The 6,321-nt window shown below is 38.6% G+C and overlaps 1 non-coding gene across 1 annotated transcript; it reads right to left on the reverse strand.

Annotated features, from left to right (window-relative positions):
- Positions 1–6,250: 6,250 nt before the first annotated feature.
- TRNAG-CCC (transfer RNA glycine (anticodon CCC)) lies at positions 6,251–6,321 on the reverse strand. The gene has a single exon. It is a non-coding gene; the product is annotated as a tRNA-Gly (tRNA).

The raw sequence follows: 6,321 nt of genomic DNA on the forward strand, positions 1-6,321 counted from the left end.
TAGGTATTAATATTTCTATTCTGAAAAGCTTTATGCAATGAGAAAGTTCTCCCTAGAAATTGCCACTATCTTTTGGATATCATTTGCATACAAATCTTGTGCAAACTCTTTCTCCAAGCTTTTAACACTGAAGCAAATACACAGGTGCAGACCATGATGTATAACTCATGCCACACCTCTCTAGGTTTCCACAAAACTAATGATGTGATCTTTGTCACATTGTTTCTACTTAGTTTCAGTTGGGGAAGGGCTAACAACATTAGTCACTGCCATTAATGCCTTGTTTTGAAAATACTATTAGGTATTAGAAGAATCTTCTTTTTTTAATTTTTCAATTTGACTTATTAAGTCTGCATTAAAAATAAACTACCACATAATCCATTATCTGAACTCAAACCATTCAACATCCCCCATCTCTCATCCAAAAGTGGGTAAGTACTGCTGCATGCAGATTATGCTGAGAGCCCTTCAAATAGAGTAACACTAAAAACCTGAAGATGATATTCCATGACAAGCTGTGTACTAGCAGTTGGATAACAGAAATGTGAACCTACAAACTGATTCTGCAACAAAACATCCTCCCTGCTGATGCTGCAGAAATTGTTGTCTCTGGGCTTTGAGGAAAAAAGAAAAAAACACTGTTTCTAAACTCAATAGGCTCAACAGATGCTGATACTTCAGTGTTCTCTAACAAGTATATGGCTTACAGAAAACTCCTTGTCTTAATTAATAACTAGTTTTTCTACTCTGTTTCACTTATGACAGAATACCAAAAACGAATTAAATTTTCCCCACATTTCCTGTTGCTTTCAGAGACAATTCACAAAAGAAGAAAAGGAACAAGCACCTTCCTTAGGAAAAGACATTCAAATAGTCTAAAGATCAAAGTTGAAAGTGCTGGGCTTTTTAACAATGACAAATAAAATGCTAGTGACTGGTCTGGACTCTACTACTTTCACTGCATGGCTGTCTTGAAATGTATCTTTATTTCTACATCATCTACTTGTCTCTGTCTCTTCAATGCTCTTCCTATCTTCATAGAATGTTAAGGGACGTAAAGGATCACCCTTTCCCAACCTACTCTTTTCAAAATACAATGGTTGGTGGTAAATATATCCTTTTTCAGTTTTAAATCATAGCCTACAAACATAGTTATGCTTACTGTGAGTCTTTCAAGCAGGAAATGCATCATAATTTCTGAATTCCTATTGAATGGCACAGTACTAGGTAAAGCTACAAATGTGACAATCTGGTTAGTAGATGGAATGAATAAACTTCCCAGAAAACCACTAACATTTCTTGGTCTCTGTCACATCAGAAGACCCCCTTTAGCTGTCTCAGAATAGAATCTCATCTAAACTGCTCTGCACTTTGATCATGGCTAGTTAATGATAGCTTTTGTACTTTCCACAGCCTTTGACACTGTCATTAACTTCTATTCTAATAGGAAGAAAAAGCCTCTTGACAGCAAGGATATGAATGTTGTCTAACACAGAGAAATAAGGCTTTGGAAGAAAAATAACAGAAAAAAGGCTTAGTTGAAACAGAGCTGAACAAAACACCCTAAAAGAAGTACAACATGCATATCAAGGATTCCTTATCATGACAAAACATGAACTACAATTTTTAAAAACAAACATCTTGAGACCAAAATTTATTTCTGATTAGGAAAGCGTTCTTCTTTTTCTCTCTGTAAAAAGGAAAAAGTGGGATAAAAATGAATGCCATTAAGGATTTTGTTCAAGAATCCAGTAAAGAGAAAGGTGTCTTTTGGTTTCAACGAGTAATCAAAAATATAAGTATTGAATAGAAAATAAGGAAGAAGATGTTTGGAATCAAACCTATCATGCTATGTCAGTCAGGCCAAGAAATGTTCCCTTCAGCCTTCTCTAAAGCAAAGCTTGAGAATCAGAGGGAATTGTGCTTCAATCACAAATACATGTGATGAAGACTTTGTGCATCACCTGGCTTCGAAGAGGAACATTCAACACTTTCTACTAATGTCTTGAACAAACAAGAATTTTAGGATCTCTCTTAGGGCTTATCTTTCTATAAATGGGACATGTAGATATCAGATTCTAAGTTCTTGCACAGTTCAAATTCCCAGAATAGAAAAGAACAAGTTCTGTAACAAAAGCAAATGGAGATTGTCACTGTTCAGAAGAAAATAAAAAAGGTTCAGACTTTTCTCTCCAAAAAAAACGGGGAATAAAAATCTCAGAAGGACTTCTGGTCATCACAGTAAATCCAACATTCTGTTCTAAAGAAAAATAGTCTTTGACGGCTCTCAGAGTAAATCTCTGTTATCTGAGACCACTGCAAAAAGACCCCAATGGGATTCTGACTCAAGAATTCATAGCAAAAGACTGAAATGCCTCCAGTTTTGCCTTGTTCTTCTGATCCCATAAGATGTTGGAATCCACCAGAACACTCAGCATGGGAGTATTCATTTCACGATGAATAGGAAGGAAAAGTGGAGCCAAAAAATCCTTTGTTTTGTAATAGTAAGTGTGGAAGTATTAATAGCAAAGATATCACAGGACATCTTTTCCAGTCATTAGAAGGAGTTTGGATGAGAAGAAACGATTTAATTCTACTGTTTATCTGGTATAAAGTTTTATATAAAAAAAAGGCCATGTTTTTACATTGTGCAAGGGTTCTACATGCAGCCAGTGTTGGCTTAAGTTCTGAGCACCCATTGTCACTGCATCCTCTTCATCTTCTTCACAGGAAATGCACAAAAATAGCAACTGGAAGTCTATTGCCTTCCTACAGCTTGTTACTGGGTGGTCACCACTAATAACACAGACAGTTCAGCAGCTGCTGATTTTCCAAGTGTGTTGGGTTTGCATGGTGAGCTTCTGGCAACAATGGGGCTCCAGAATCACAGAATTAATTGAGAATATGTGAGAGCAACAGCTCTGGAAACATCGAGGTCAATGGAGAAGGAGGTGGAAAAGATACTCCAGGTGATGGAGCAGAAATTCCCCTACAGCCCGTGGAGGTTCATGTTGGAGCAGATATCCACCTGCAGCCTTTGCATATCTGTGGATATCCACCTCCCACATTGGAGCCTGAGAGGAGGCTGTGAACCTGTGGGAATCCTGCACTGGAACAGACTGCATGAAGGACCTGTGGAACTGTGGGAAAGGAGCTCACAACAGATCAGGTTTCCTGGCAGGACTTCTAATTCTGTAGAGAACCCACCCTGGAGAAGTCTGCTCCTGAAGGACTGCACCCTGTGGAAGGACCCATGCTGGAGCAGTTTGTGAAGAACTGAAGCCCATTGTAGAGGACTCATGCAGGATAATTTCATGGATGACTGTCTCATATCTCCTGTAGAACATTGTTTACACTGGAATAGGGGAAGAATGTGAGGAGTCCTGCTGCTGAGGAGGAAGTAGCATCAGAGACAACATGTAATGAACTGACCACAGTTCATCTCCCAGTACACATCCCCTTGTGCCCCTCTGGGGAAGGAGATAGGGAAAATCATAAGCTAATCATAAGCCCAGGAAGAAGAAAGGGATGGGGAGAAGGTGTTTTTAAGATTTATTTTACTTCTCAGTGTCCTGGTAGGGATTATGTTGTTAATAAATTCAACTGATATCTCCTTGTTCAGCCTGCAATGGTGTTCAGTGAGTGGTCTCTCTCAGTCCTTATCTCAACTCATGAACCCATTGTTATATTTTCTCTCCCCTGTCCAACTGAGAAGGGAAGTGAGAGGTTTGGTGGGCACCTGGCACAGCCAGGGTCAACACACTACGCTTGCAATGAGAGCTTAAAGAATAACAAAATCCAAAAAGTAACAATGTAGCCAAAAAAAAAAGTTTTATAACAATTACTTTATTAAAAGCTTTATAATCATACATCCAAAAATAAAATACTTTCAAGCCAAAGGGATACCATATTGGAGACTTAACTTACAGATACCACATTGGAGACTTAACAGATATGAGAGCCAGGCACTGACTGATGCTTTGGAAATATAAAAAAAAAAAATCGATGTCACTAACATCCGTAGAAGGGGAACTATTAGTAGCAAGACAAAAAGCTGAAAATATGTCTAAAAGAGGAGAACAGGAACGATCATGAACTTTGCTTATTTAAATATAAAAATGTGATCAGGTAAGGTAAATATTTGGAAAAACCTGCAAGACCAAGTACTTTTTCAAACACATCTGACACAAAGTTTGCTAGAGACAAAGTAAGGCAAACAGATAATCAGAACAACTTAGAGACAGACTTACCATGAACATTCAGAAAACGAAATATGACAGAGGGAAAAAGAACCCAAATTCCTAAACAGATAAAATCTGTAAAGTCCAAAGAAGCAATCTCATATTATTGAACTGTTATTGAATAGCCCACTAATTATTGAATTACTATAAAAGAAAGAATTTGCTTCCAAATGGAAAACTTGATGCACAGGAGAGGAATCAGGCCAGGCAGCACTGCCTCAAAATTCATCAGGTTTTCTGAAGGATTCAATTAGAATGGGAGAAGAGATATATGGGTGATACATTCCACTTGGACTCCTAAGTGGTATTTGATAAATACATTTTAATAAGAAGATGTAAGAGAGCAAATAAGTAGGAGCTTTATCTGAATCATCTCTAAGATACTAATTTCTAAGACTAATAACTAACAATCCTTAAATACTTAAACCATAAGTTTCCCCTGATTGTATGGTGGAACAGTCATTTGTGTAAATATTTCAGCACATAACACTGGCCTCCAAACTGACCTTGCATCACTGAGCACCACCCTCTGGGCTTGGCCATTCAGCTAATTTTCAATTCACCTCATCAGTCCTTGGAACAATAGGTTGTCTGTGAGGATCTTAACGGGAGACAGTGTAAGTCCAGGCAGAAAATACCCACTGTTCTCCTCCTGTCTACCAGGCCAGTCACTTCTGTTTGATAACTGGTTCAAGCATGACGTTTCTTTGGTGAATCCATGCACACTACTCATGATGACTTTCTTGCCTTTGTGAAATGTGCTTGGAAAATGTTTTGCACGATTAGCTGCTCTGTCAGTTTTCTGTGGATTGAAGCAAGGCTGACTGGCCTGTAGTTCCTTGATTTCTCCTTCTTGCCTTTCTTGAGCACAGGAGTGACATTTTCCTTCCTCCAGTCCAGAAGCACTTCTCCCAGTCATAATCTTCCTCAGCATTCCTGGGTGCATCTCATCGAGGCCCATGGAATTATGAATGTCCAGTTTGAATAAGTGCTGCCTGATCTGATTTCCTTCCACAAAAGGTATGCATTCCTTTCTCCAGCCTTTCCCCTTGGTCTCTGGCACCCAGGATTCCTGAAGGCTCTTTTGCAGAACAGAATGGAGCAAAAAAAGAATTCTGTACTGCAGCCTTTTCCTGCACTTTCCAGTTCCCTGCCACAAGCAGCAATGGGCTCACATTTTCTGTGTCTTACTTTTATGATGTCTGCACTTACAGAAGTCCTTCTTGTTTTTGGTGATATCTCTTGCCTGATTCAATTCTATTTTGGTTTCAACTTTTCCAACTGCATCTCTGCATGCTCATACAACATCTCTGTATTTCTCTGAGGTTACCTGTCCCTGATTCCACTTTCTATATTCCACCTTCTATATTCTTCCTTTTTGCATCTGAGTTTTGCCTGGAGCTCCTTGTTCATCCATGCAAGCCTCCTGGCATTTTTGCCTGACTTCCTACTCATTGGAATGGATGGCTCTTGTGTTTGAAGGAGATGATATTTGAATACTAAACAGCTTTTTTTGGCCCCTCTTCCCAAATATAATATAAAACTATCAATTTTGGATGAGAAGAAAGTGTCAAGGACAGCTCTTTTATCTGAAAGTGTTAAATTGGTCAAAGAGTCTCTGTTAATCTTTTTTTATGATAAATGGCCATGTATAGGATTTTACATATCAGTGTAGTGGTATGTTAGCTAGTTATACAGCTGATAAGTTCAAATTACAAGTTACTATTTCCAGAATTCTTAGGTCATGTAAAAGAATTTATTTGTTAAAGCAAACTTTAAGTAGAAATGAACATTTTAACAGAAGCGAACTTAAAATACCACTTGATTACACCATTGGATTACACAGATAAAGCCCACTGCAGCTTAGTCACCGTGCTCAAAGTTCAAGAAACAAAAAGCATAAAGGGCATAAAGGAAGAGAACAAAACACATCACCTGTAAATATCTTGATGAATTACACCTAACCTGTGGTACAGGCACTGCACAGGCCAGGAGCTGGGAATTCTCCATGCACCAGCTGGGAATCGAACCCAGGTCACAAGAATGGGAACCTTGCATGATACCACTACACCACTGGTGC

This window comes from Sylvia atricapilla, chromosome 1, assembly GCF_009819655.1.
Source record: "Sylvia atricapilla isolate bSylAtr1 chromosome 1, bSylAtr1.pri, whole genome shotgun sequence".
In the NCBI taxonomy this organism is placed as follows: Eukaryota; Metazoa; Chordata; class Aves; order Passeriformes; family Sylviidae; genus Sylvia; species Sylvia atricapilla.